This window comes from Apium graveolens, chromosome 5 (genome assembly GCF_009905375.1).
Source record: "Apium graveolens cultivar Ventura chromosome 5, ASM990537v1, whole genome shotgun sequence".
Taxonomy (NCBI): Eukaryota; Viridiplantae; Streptophyta; class Magnoliopsida; order Apiales; family Apiaceae; genus Apium; species Apium graveolens.
The window spans coordinates 137690537-137703291 of NC_133651.1; the positions used below are offsets into that span (position 1 = coordinate 137690537).

The 12755-nt window shown below is 39.5% G+C and overlaps 1 non-coding gene across 1 annotated transcript; it reads right to left on the minus strand.

Moving 5' to 3' along the window:
- Positions 1–372: 372 nt before the first annotated feature.
- On the minus strand, positions 373–479 carry LOC141662485 (small nucleolar RNA R71). The gene has a single exon (XR_012550600.1). It is a non-coding gene; the product is annotated as a small nucleolar RNA R71 (small nucleolar RNA).
- Positions 480–12755: the final 12276 nt, after the last annotated feature.

Genomic DNA, 12755 nt, shown 5'->3' on the forward strand with positions numbered 1-12755 from the left:
GCTGATCCAGCTCTTACGGATTTTTCTCGGCCAAAAATTGATGACATTCAGTCAAGCATTCTTCATCCGGCTATTCAAGCTAACACCTTTGAAATCAATCCGGGCACTATACAGATGGTACAAAATTCTGTTTCTTTTAGAGGAGCTGCGACTGAAGACCCCAACATGAACATAAGGAATTTTGTCGAGATCTGCAACACTTTTAAGTATAATGGCGTGACTGATGAGGCTATAAAGCTGAGGCTTTTCCCATTCTCACTAAGGGACAAAGCTAAGGACTGGTTACATTCTGAACTAGCGGGGTCCATCACTACATGGCAAGATCTTGCGCAAAAGTTTCTGGTGAAGTTTTATCCGATGGCAAAGACTGTTGCTATGAGGAGTGCTCTTACTCAGTTTGCGCAGCAACCTACAGAATCTATGTGCGAAGCTTGGGAACGCTACAAGGAAATGTTGATAAAGTGTCCACATCATGGAATGCCTGATTGGATGGTGATCACTGGTTTCTACAATGGTTTGCGGGCCCAATCTCGGCCCATGCTCGATGCAGCAGCTGGAGGCGCCTTATGGGCTAAAAGCCATACTGAGGGTTATAATCTTATCGAGACTATGGCTGCAAATGAGCATCAAAATCCAACTCAGAGGATGATGCCTGGTAAGGTAGCAGGTATTCTGGAAGTCGATGCAGCCACCGCTATTGCAGCGCAGCTCCAGGCGCTATCAATGAAGGTTGATTCTTTGGCTACATATGGAGTTAATCAAATAGCTATCGTTTGTGAGCTTTGTGCAGGTTCTCATGCTACGAATCAGTGTTCTCTTGTCAATGAATCTGTTCAGTATGTGAATAATTATCAGCGACAACAGCAGCCTGTGCCAGCTACCTATCATCCTAATAACAGAAATCATCCAAATTTCAGCTGGGGGAATAATCAGAATGCTATTCAGCCACCATATCAGCAAGGTGTGAGTAAACAGTTTAATCCACCTAGATTCCAGCAACCACATCAGTATGCTCAAAGGCAAAAGACCTTAAGCTGCACCTACTAGTGCTGATTTTGCGGAACTTAAGCTGTTATGCAAGAGTCAGACGGTTTCTATCAAGACCTTGGAAAATCAAATCGGTCAACTAGCCAATGCAGTGCTCAATCGTCAACCTGGCACTCTTCCCAGTGACACGGAAGTAACAGGCAGGAAGGAAGCTAAAGAGCAAGTCAAGGCTATTACCTTAAGGTCTGGAAGAGTTGTTGATGCTGAAAAGGCAAAAGAAGGAGAAGCTGAAATTAGAGATGAAGAAGCTAAGCAAAAAGAGAAAGCGGCGGAACCAAGGAAGACTACTGTTGAACACACTCTGCCTGAGGGTAATACAGGGGAGTAACAGCTCTATCCTCCACCACCTTTTCCTAAGAGATTGCAGCAACAAAAGCTGGATAGACAGTTCGGTAAGTTTCTGGAGGTGTTCAAGAAACTTCACATCAATATACCTTTCGCTGAGGCTCTGGAGCAAATGCCTACTTATGCGAAGTTTATGAAGAGTATTCTTTCAAGGAAGGTGAAACTGGATGACCTTGAGACTGTTGCTCTCACGGAAGAATGCAGCGCTGTTCTGCAGCAAAAGTTACCTCCAAAACTGAAAGATCCAGGTAGCTTCACCATTCCTTACACCATTGGCAAGTTGACTTTTGACAAGTGCCTTTGTGATTTGGGAGCAAGCATCAATCTGATGCCGTTGTCGATCTTTAAAAAGTTGGATTTTCCTGATCCAAAACCCACATACATGTCTCTACAATTGGCTGATCGTTCTATTACTTACCCAAGGGGCATAGTGGAGGATGTGCTAGTCAAGGTGGATAAGCTCTTCTTTCCTGCAGACTTTGTTATTCTGGATTTTGAGGAAGATAAGAAGATTCCCATAATCTTGGGAAGACCTTTCTTGGCTACTGGCTGTACCTTGATAGATGTGCCAAAAGGTGAACTTACTATGCGGGTACAAGACCAGGATGTGACCTTCAACGTATTCAAGGTAATGAAATTCCCTACAGAAGATGAGGAGTGCTTAAAAGTGGATGTGATTGATTCTGCGGTTACTTCAGAACTCGATCACATGCTAATGTCTGATGTATTGGAAAAGGCCTTAGTGGGGGATTTTGACAGCGATGATGAAGGTGGCAACGAGCAATTACAATATCTGAACGCTTCTCCCTAGAAGCGAAAGCTGGATATGCCGTTTGAATCTCTTGGTACTTCTGACCTCAAGAATGCTGAAGGAAAGCTCAAACCATCAATAGAGGAAGCGCCTACCTTGGAGCTCAAGCCATTACCTGAACACTTGAGGTATGCTTTTTTATGTGATGCATCTACTTTACCTGTTATTATTGCATCTGACCTTTCAGGTAGTGAGGAAGACAAGCTCTTAAGGATTTTGAGAGAATTCAAATCGGCTATTGGATGGACCATAGCAGACATCAAGGGTATAAGTCCTTCATATTGTATGCATAAAATTCTGCTAGAGGAAGGTAGTAAGCTGACTGTTGAACAGCAGCACAGACTGAATCCTATCATGAAGGAGGTGGTGAAGAAAGAAATTCTGAAATGGCTAGATGCAGGCATCATTTATCCTATTTCTGACAGTTCTTGGGTGAGCCCCGTACAATGTGTACCTAAGAAAGGAGATATCACTGTGGTAGCAAATGAAAAGAATGAGCTCATCCCTACTCGAGCAGTTACAAGATGGAGAGTATACATGGATTATCGAAAGTTGAACAAAGCCACGAGGAAGGATCACTTTCCTCTTCCGTTCATTGATCAGATGCTTGACAGCTTGGCTGGTCAAGAGTATTTTTGTCTTCTGGATGGCTATTCAGGGTATAATCAGATTTGTATTGCACCAGAGGATCAGGAAAAGACTACCTTCACTTGTCCATTTGGCACGTTTGCTTTTCGCAGAGTTTTGTTTTGGTTATGTGGTGCCCCAGCCACTTTTCAGAGATGTATGATGGCTATATTCTCTGACATGATTGGAAATAATGTCGAGGTGTTCATGGACGACTTCTCCGTCTTTGGACATTCGTATGATGAATGTTTGAATAATCTTCGCGCCGTACTCAAAAGGTGCGTGGAAACTAATTTGGTGCTCAATTGGGAGAAATGTCATTTTATGGTGCGTGAAGGCATTATTCTTGGGCATAAGGTCTCTAGCAAGGGTCTGGAGGTGGACAAGGCCAAGGTGGGAGTCATTGAAAATCTTCCACCACCTATTTCTGTGAAAGGAATCCATAGTTTTCTTGGTCATGCGGGTTTTTATCGGCGATTCATCAAGGACTTTTCAAAGATATCTAAGCCATTGTGCAATTTGCTTGAGAAAGATGTGCCTTTCAAATTGGATGATGAATGTTTGGCGTCATTCGAGACTCTCAAGAAGAGTTTGATCACTGCACCAGTTATTACAGCACCAGATTGGACAGAGCCGTTTGAGATGATGTGTGATGCGAGTCATTATGCGGTAGGTGCAGTTCTGGGACAGCGCAAGAATAATCTCTTTCATGTGGTCTACTATGCGAGTAAGACCTTAAATGGGGCCCAAATGAACTACACCACTACGGAGAAGGAGCTCTTGGCTATAGTCTTTGGTTTCAAGAAATTTCGATCTTATCTACTTGGTACTAAAGTAACAGTATTCACTGATCATGCGGCCATTCACTATCTGGTTTCCAAGAAGGATTCGAAGCCGAGACTCATTCGTTGGGTGCTCTTACTTCAGGAATTTGAGTTAGAGATCAAGGATCGAAAAGGTACTGAGAATCAAGTAGCTGACCATCTCTCTAGGTTGGAGAATCCTGATTCTACTTCACAAGATAGGACATTAATCAATGAATCTTTTCCGGATGAGCAGTTGTTTGCAGTTCAGGAGGAAGAACCATGGTTTGCAGATATTGTAAACTATCTCGTCAGCAATATAATGCCTCCTAATTTGACCTCCGCTCAAAAGAAGAAGTTTCTGCATGAGGTGAAGTGGTATATGTGGGATGAACCATATTTGTTTAGATAGGGAGCTGACCAAATCATCAGGAGATGTATCCCGTTCTGTGAGACGGAGGGGATATTACGAGACTGCCACTCCACGGTTTATGGTGGACACTATGGTGGTGAGAAGACGGCAGCTCGTATTTTGCAAGCAGGTTTTTTCTGGCCTACTTTGTTTAAGGATGCTCATCAGTTTGTTTTAAGGTGTGATCGTTGCCAAAGAGTGGGAAATTTGACGAGAAAGGATGAGATGTCGTTAAATGTGATGCTTGAAGTCGAGGTCTTTGATGTTTGGGGAATCGATTTTATGGGGCCTTTTGTCTCGTCCTGCAATAATCAGTACATCTTGCTGGCAGTCGATTATGTCTCAAAATGGGTAGAAGTCAAAGCTTTACCGACAAATGATGCAAAGGCAGTGCTGAATTTTCTTCATAAGCAGATTTTCACAAGGTTTGGAACACCTCGTGTAATCATAAGTGATGAAGGGTCGCATTTCTGCAACCGTAAGTTCACTTCTATGATGCAGTGTTATAATGTGAATCATCGAGTTGCTACTGCCTATCATCCGCAAACAAATGGTCAAGCGAAAGTGTCTAACAGAGAGATCAAGCGCATTCTAGAGAAGGTTGTTTGTCCGTCAAGGAAGGATTGGTCTTTAAAGCTTGATGAAGCTGTTTGGGCTTACAAAACAGCATACAAAACTCCACTTGGTATGTCCCCGTTTCAGTTGGTGTACGGTAAGGGATGTCATTTACCTGCGGAGCTTAAGCATAAGGCCTACTGGGCGTTGAAAAAGTTGAACCTGGATTTAGATGCAGCTGGTAAGAAAAGAATGCTTCAGATTAATGAACTTGATGAATTTCGACTTCAAGCGTACGAGAATAACAAAATGTATAAGGAAAAGGTGAAGATGTGGCATGATAGGAAGCTACATCCTAAGTTATTCGTGCCGAAGCAACAAGTTCTCTTATTCAACTCTCGTCTCCGACTTTTTCCTGGGAAGTTGAAATCAAGGTGGTCTGGACCTTTTATTGTCAAAACTGTGTTTCCACATGGAGCGGTGGAAATTTTTGAGAATGATCCGGATCAAGCATCCAAGGTTAACGGTCAGCGTTTGAAGCACTACTATGGGGATATGGCAAACTGAGAAGTGGTTAGTGCAATTTTATTGACTACGTGAGAAAGGTACACAACGTCAAGCTAATGACGAAAAAGAAGCGCTGCGTGGGAGGCAACCCATGATTTGTTGTTACAGGAACCCTTAGAAGTTAATAACCTATCCAAAAACACAAAAAAATCAGAAAAACGGGGCTGAATTTTTTTTTTCCAGTGACCCCCTGAGCGCCCGCTCAGCTTTGCTGAGTGACCGCTCAGCAAGCTGAGCGCCCGCTCAAGGGTCGGCTGAATGAATTTTTTTTAGTTCAGAAAAAAACAAAAAAAATCAGAAAATAAAAAAATAAAACCAAACTTTAGCCCATAAACCCACAATTTGTTCCAGCTACCCCATGATTTTATCCCTCAATCCCCAACCCTAATCTAATTTAACCTATTCTACACCCTATATATACATACACCTATCCTACATATCTCCCACAAACTTCCTACACTTAAACTCTCTCCCAAGCATAAAAACTCAGTTCTTAAACACTTTTATTCAAGATTCAATGGCACCCAAGAGAGCACGAAATATTGATAGCAGCAGCACAGTCCCTATTGCTGATTCATCGAGGGGTACTGCTGCAAGGCCTCAGTTGACTGACAGAGCTGCGAAGGAGGAGTACACTAGGCTTTTGGGGAAGCCGATTCTGAAGGAGAGAGGGTTTTTACCATCGGGGAGGGATAGTGAGTTGCTACCCATGATTGCAGAGAAGGGGTGGATAGCTTTTTATGAGTCGCCCGAAGCAGTGCCGATGAGCGTGGTTCGCGAGTTCTATATGAACGTGAAGGCCGAAAAGAATGGGTTTTATGTGGTCTGAGGGCTGACGGTTGATTATCACCCAGCGGTGATTCGCCATGTGATTGGGCAGCGAGAGAGGAAGCCCGAGGAGGAGAACTGGAATGAGAAGACTGCTGAGGATTTTGACTTGGATTTGATTTGTGCGACTCTCTGTAGGTCGGGCACAGGTTGGACCTTCAAGACCGGCACTAATGAGTATCGCCACTTCCCGGCGATAGCTATGAACAGGTATGCCCGTGCATGGAATGCATTTATTTGTGCTAATATTTTGCCTTCTTCGCATGCACACGAGGTCACAGTTGAGAGAGCACAGTTGTTGTGGGGAATTCTTAATGAGGAGTACTATGTGGACCTTGGTGAGTTTATCTACCAAGGAATTCTGAAGTTTTTGAGGGGAGCTAAGCATATGAACATCCCTTATGCATCCACGGTTACGAAGCTGTGCCAAGCAGTATGAGTGAACTGGCCGGCTCATGAATAGTTGAAGTTGCTGGCAGCTCCGATTGATTCTGGGACTCTGAACGGGATGCAGGAGTGGACCGGTGGTGAGCCCGAGGAGCATGGGCTGGGTTATCGTCTTCCAGGAGGGCGTCCGACACGAGGTGCTACTGTGGCTAGGCCTAGGCGTGATGAGGCTGGTTCTTCGAGAGCTCAGGAGGGTGCTGGGATGGATGATACCCAGTATAGGAGGCTTTCACGGCGGATGGATGCCATGTACGAGACGCAGAGCAGGTTTGCTCAGGAGCTCACCCTTGCGTTAGGGACTGCTTTTCGGGGCCTTGGAGCTGATATCCAGTGGCCAGTTTTTGGTGAGGACTCTGCATACCCGCCGCCTGATACTCCACCCACTGAGGGTGATGATGATGATGACTCCGAGTAGGTATACCCTGTGTTCCTTTCTACTACCTTCACTGGGGACAGTGAAGATTTTAAGTTTGGGGGTGGTAGTTAAGGAATATTTTGTGTGTGTCATATAGCTGCATATTCATGATAGCTTAGTTCATATAGTTGCATAATTTTTGCCATATAGTTTTTTATTTTTTTTTGTTTATCATGTCATATAGCTCATGCATATACCATGATCCCTTTTGCGATGATTTATCGACTGAATTGTGATATTGATGCGAGTGTAGTGATAGCATTAAGGTGATATTGAGTCATGTAGGTTGATATGCATGCTAGAAGCACTTGTATTTTCACTAAGTCTTAGAGAATGCTTAAGGGCTAGATTGTTGTTATGATTTGATTGTTTTCGAGGTTAATCTATTTATTATGCTTAGAATTCGATAATAGGTTCTTAGTGATAAAGGCATGAAAAAGAAAAAAATGGAGTAAAAAAATGGAATTTGTTGCTAGTTGTGGCTAGGCGTCAATTGGCTAGTAGCCAGCTCGCATGTTGTGCGAGTAGTCTAGGGTTGAGCAAGATGGAGCAAAACGCACTTGCTCAGAAATTTTATAAAAAAAAAAAGAAGAAAAGAAAAAAATTGTGGTGTTTATGCATAATTGATCACGAGTGGGCTCTTTGGTATTCGAGTTATTAAGTTCTTAGGGGACTTTGTGCCTAGTGACCTAAGGCTTTTAGAGTCTGGGATCCGCTAACCTAACGCTCGCTACATGGATACCATTGTATAAGTCTTTTGTGGACCTCACTCATTGCACGGTCAAATAAGCATTGTTGTTGTGAATAAAAAGCATGATTCCGTAATAAGCTCCAAAATTCTTGTAGTGTTATATGTCGCTTTGTGCCTAGAATTCTTATTCTTTGTATAATCATGTGATTGCCTTGAGGATAGTCAAGTCATAATAATTGGTCTAGTTCCGAAGCATATCTGTTAAGCATCTGCACACACCACGTTTCTGGCTGTATGTTCGTTTGCATGAGTTTATTGATCTTTAGTCGCCTAACTGCATTTGTTGAGTTGTTGCAATTTGTTGGTTTGTTCGTAGTAAGGGGGATCGCTGCATTTTCATATAGATTGTATTCATGCATATTTTTATTTATTTTTGAGTCTGTGACGCTTGAGGACAAGCATCGATTTAAGTTTGGGGGTGTGATAAGTGGCATTTTATACCACTTAGAACATCTTAAAATGGCTTAAATTGGTGCCTTGAAATCAAGTATTTTGTGTATTTGATACGTTTTTCTAGTGTTTATGCATTTCAGGGTATTAGTTGCATTTCGGAGGAGTAATCATCAAGAATAAGCCTTGGCATGTGTTCACCATTGCGAGAGGAAAGAAATGGGCAGATTACGGCGAAGAAATGGAGCGAACTCAGGAATTTTCCAGAAGGGTCCTGAGCGCCCGCTCAGCAATGCTGAGCGGCCGCGCAGAAAGCTGAACGCCCGCTCATCTATGCTGAGCGGCCGCGCAGGGTCGGGAAAAAAAGACAATTTATTTTAGGACTTCTACTTCTGTTTGGCTTCCACTTCTATGTAATCTGAGTTTTATGGGACTATTATATAAGTAGATTTGGAGACGTTTTCACGAGGTTGGATCGTGGTATTACGCAAGGAGCGAAGGAGATAAGGAGGAAGACCGTTTTAGCACACAGCAACGAAGAGGAAGCATATTTTCTCGTGATTCTTGTTTCGTTGTAACGTTGGATGCTAGTTTTCTTACTTTGAACCTATTTACTCTTGTGACGTACTCTGATTTAATACAATTAGTTTAGTTATTATTTTCTTGTGTTTGTTTATCATGATTTCATATGAACCCATGATGACGATGAGTGCTATTATGGGCTAATCATGATCATGGGGTCACAACGGATTTACTATGGAATTTTTAGTTAATTGTTTAATACTGTAGTGTGTGATGATTGTATGATATCTAGTATTGGTTGTGCGTATTCGTCTTATGTGCGTCGCGAACATATAAGATAGGGTGTTAATCTCTTGTGAAGCGACGATGGATCTTGAGATTTAGAACTTGCCATGCTAGCATAGGTTCATGTATGATGTGCATGATTAGTGGGTAACTCTAACAGTTTTATTTGCCCTGTGTAATCAAAAGGAATAACTTGTGCTTAAATCGTTGTGTTGTCAATTTCTGTAGATATATAGGAACTCAACATAATTGATGACTATTCAACTTCTATCTTAATTGTGGATGTTTGGTAGAATGGTATTAGTACAATGAAAGTTGGCTTTTATCAGTTTTGTGTTATTCGATTAATATCATCACTGTCACATGCTAAAGGTAATAACAATAACTATTAAAGGAAGTAGTAATGAAGTTGTGATCTCATGAGTGTTTTAATATTGTTAATTTGAAGTGTTAATTAAGTGATTAATTAAGTAGTTAATTGTAGTTAATGTTTAGTCAACAATTCTAAGTGTTAGTGTCTTAACATTGAGAAGTAATCATACATTGGTGCGTGAGTTTAATTAGACAATAAATTAGTCTGAGTCTCTGTGGGAACGAACTAGATAGTATTCTATATTACTTGCGAACGCGTATACTTGCGTGAATATTAGCGCGTATTTTCGCCCTAACAGTAACACCAATACTGGGGCGATTACCATTCTCTTCTTCAACTCTTGAAAGCTTTCTTCGCACTTTTCCGTCCACACAAACTTCTCGTTCTTTCTTGTCAACTTCGTTAATGGGATAACAATCTTAGAAAAATCTTGCACAAACCTTCTATAGTATCCGGCTTGCAATATACGGGATATATCGTGTAATTATTTTTGGCTGATAAATAATTATTATGTATGTTCAGTATCTAATTTGTGAATTATTTGTTAAGTGTTAAATGTGTTTGGATTTTTAAAAATAATATTAATTGAGTATTTTCATTTTTATATGTCCAAAATAAAATATAGCTAATTGTCATTTCTTCCTAATTATTTTTATGTTGATTTATGATTTTATAGGAAATATATGGATTTTATAAAATCTTTTTTCAAGTATTTAAAAACTATTTTATACAATCGGGAACCAACCAATGTCATCTATTTTTATGTTTTTATAACCCGAAACTCTTCCGAGAACTCCTTCCTAACCTAATTGCAATATTCCGAGCATTTTCCATGTTTCGACTTTTTCGATCCGGTGTACGGTTTGTCCTGTGCGGGTCCCGACGCAACATTTTCGATACATTATTCGTTTCGGTAAATCAATAAAACTCATATTTTTGATAAACGGGATCTTCTTATTAAACCATCATAATTATCACCTCGTAATACGTGTAACCAGGCGCTGAGACCAAGACCGCAATACAAATAGTACTTGTTTGGATAATTATCCCGAAAACCGGTACCGTTTGGATCAGTTATTATAAATAAACGTACCATTTTATATCCGGAATGATCAAACGGGATACTAATTTTCCGTAATTATAAATAGCCTTTACCGTATTTTATTCCGTATCAAAAATCATTTGCAGACAGTAATTATATAATTTTCCAGAGAAAATTCATATATTCATAAAGCTTTCTGAGAATCAAACAGGAATTCGAAGGTGTTAGTGATCTTTGTTTTCAACGCTCGAGTAACCAAATCAAAGGTCTTGAAGAGTACTATCAGAATCTGTGATCCATACACCTGCAGAATCAAAGGTTTATTTTCTGTAAATTTATTTATTTTCGAATTATTTTGATTAAAAATATGAATTTTTGTTCGGATGATTGTTCAGATGATTTGATGCTTGCATGTTGTAGAGCTTGTTCTCCTGATGATTTTGATATATTATATGACTGATTTGGAGTTTAATAACATGTTCAAAATTGAGTTTGATTTTCAAATTTTGAAATTAGGGTTTATAACCCGTATGAATGTTCTTAATTGAAATTTGGGCCTTTTTGATTTAGGTATTATTAGCTGTTGTATTATAGTGGCTTGTGTTCCTTATGAAATTTGCAATCGATTGGTGTATAGCTCGTTAACAGAGGATTAATGAATCGAAGGGAGTTATCTTTTGAAAGTTCGCCGGTGTTCTTCATTTCCCGGCCATTTTCCGGCCAGTCCCGTAATAGGTTATGTGTTTTGATTGTATGTATATGTTCTTGGTAATCTGTACTCCAATTCTGGAGAGTTTGGTGACCTGAGGTGGCCGGAATAGTGTTCTCCGGCCACAATCCGGTGAGTCGACGACGGGGGCTGCAAAATTGCAAACAGGCCCCTGAACTTTTGAAGAAGATACAGATTAGTCCCTGAGGTTTCCAGAAGTTTCAAAAACTGGATTCCTGTTTCTAAATTATTTAAAAATCATATTTTCTAATTATTTTAATTATAAAAATTTGTTTTTAATTTCTGAAAATTCCAAAAATTATTATTTTAATTCCAAAAATTATTTTTAATTCAAAAATAAACCTGGATTAATTAGTTAATTAATTTCAGTTAATATTTAATTGATTAATTGGTCAATTAATTCAAAAATTAATTGATTAATTGATTTAATTAATTATTAATTGATTTTAATTAATGATTTAATTAGATTTAATTATTTAAAAATGATTTAAAAATTCCAAAAAAATAGTTTCGAGCTTTAAAATATTATTTTAAATTGTTTTCAAGGCTCGATAATTATTATAAAATTATTTTGAAGCCAGATTTGGCCAACCGAACCCTGTTTATTACTCTGAAATTGATCTAACGACCGTTTTAATTTCGAAAAATGTTTTAAAAATTATTGTAAATACCCGAAAGCTTGTTTATGACCCGAGACTCCTTTATAAATGATATATCATTGATTGTTTGACGTGTTATGTGCTATATGTGACTTATTTATTGACTGTCGGTCTATATGTTCGATGTTTACTTGTTATTACCGTAACTTTCAATCCGTTAATCGGATTTGGGTGAAACGAAGGGTAGATAGAAGTATGTTTCGAATAGAATCGTATAAGTTGAGTATTGATATATGCTTATGATATGTGAGAAGAAGAGGCAAGGCGTAGGAAAGGGAAACAGATAGTCGAGGAGTAGACGGTTGTGATTGGAAGTTAGTGCAGTGTAGCAAGCTAGTACCAGGCAAGTGTTTTGAACTTTCTCGAGATATATTGTAGTTGATTGATAGTCCTGTTTTATATTGCAAGTGCTTTGAAGCACTGAACCCTAAACCTTGATTCCAGTTATTGATTTTGAGCCGTAAACCTTATTCTTTCTAAACCATTGATTGTTGTACACCAGATACGAACCACAAATATACGATACTACTCTACAAATACATACAAACTAAATACCAAACACTGAATCGAATTACTTACATAGTCAAACCATTGTACCTTAAGCTTTGAAAGACCAAATCCTTGAAACCTTGAAATGTTGATTCCTTTGTTATCCAATTCTTTCATTACCTAACAGCCAAGCTTTGAAATTGCCATACTGATCCTTTGTGAAGATTGAAACCATTTCATTATCAAACATCCAATGTTTTTTATGATTCTGGTTATTGCTTTACATTGTTTATTCTGTTATTATAGAATTGGATTATTTTTATAAAATTATGGACCAGATTCGTGGTCAGACCATATTAATGGTCAAGTTAGGCCAATGTGTACCTTGGATCCAGTGGTTAGAGCAGTGTTGTGTGCTTTGCACGGGGTTAGTACGTGACTGATCAGCAGCCTAGCCTTGGTTTTTAAAATAAAAATATAATATCCAATTCTAAATCATAATTCATTATTCACTTGATATCATAACCCTTTTTACTTGATGATCATTATTCTCAGTCTTGTCATTGAGACTTGCTGAGCTAGTTAGCTCACTCATGCGATGTTGTTTATGTTCTTTTCCAGTTAAGAAGGAACCAGTTGGTAGCGAGGATCCCCAGT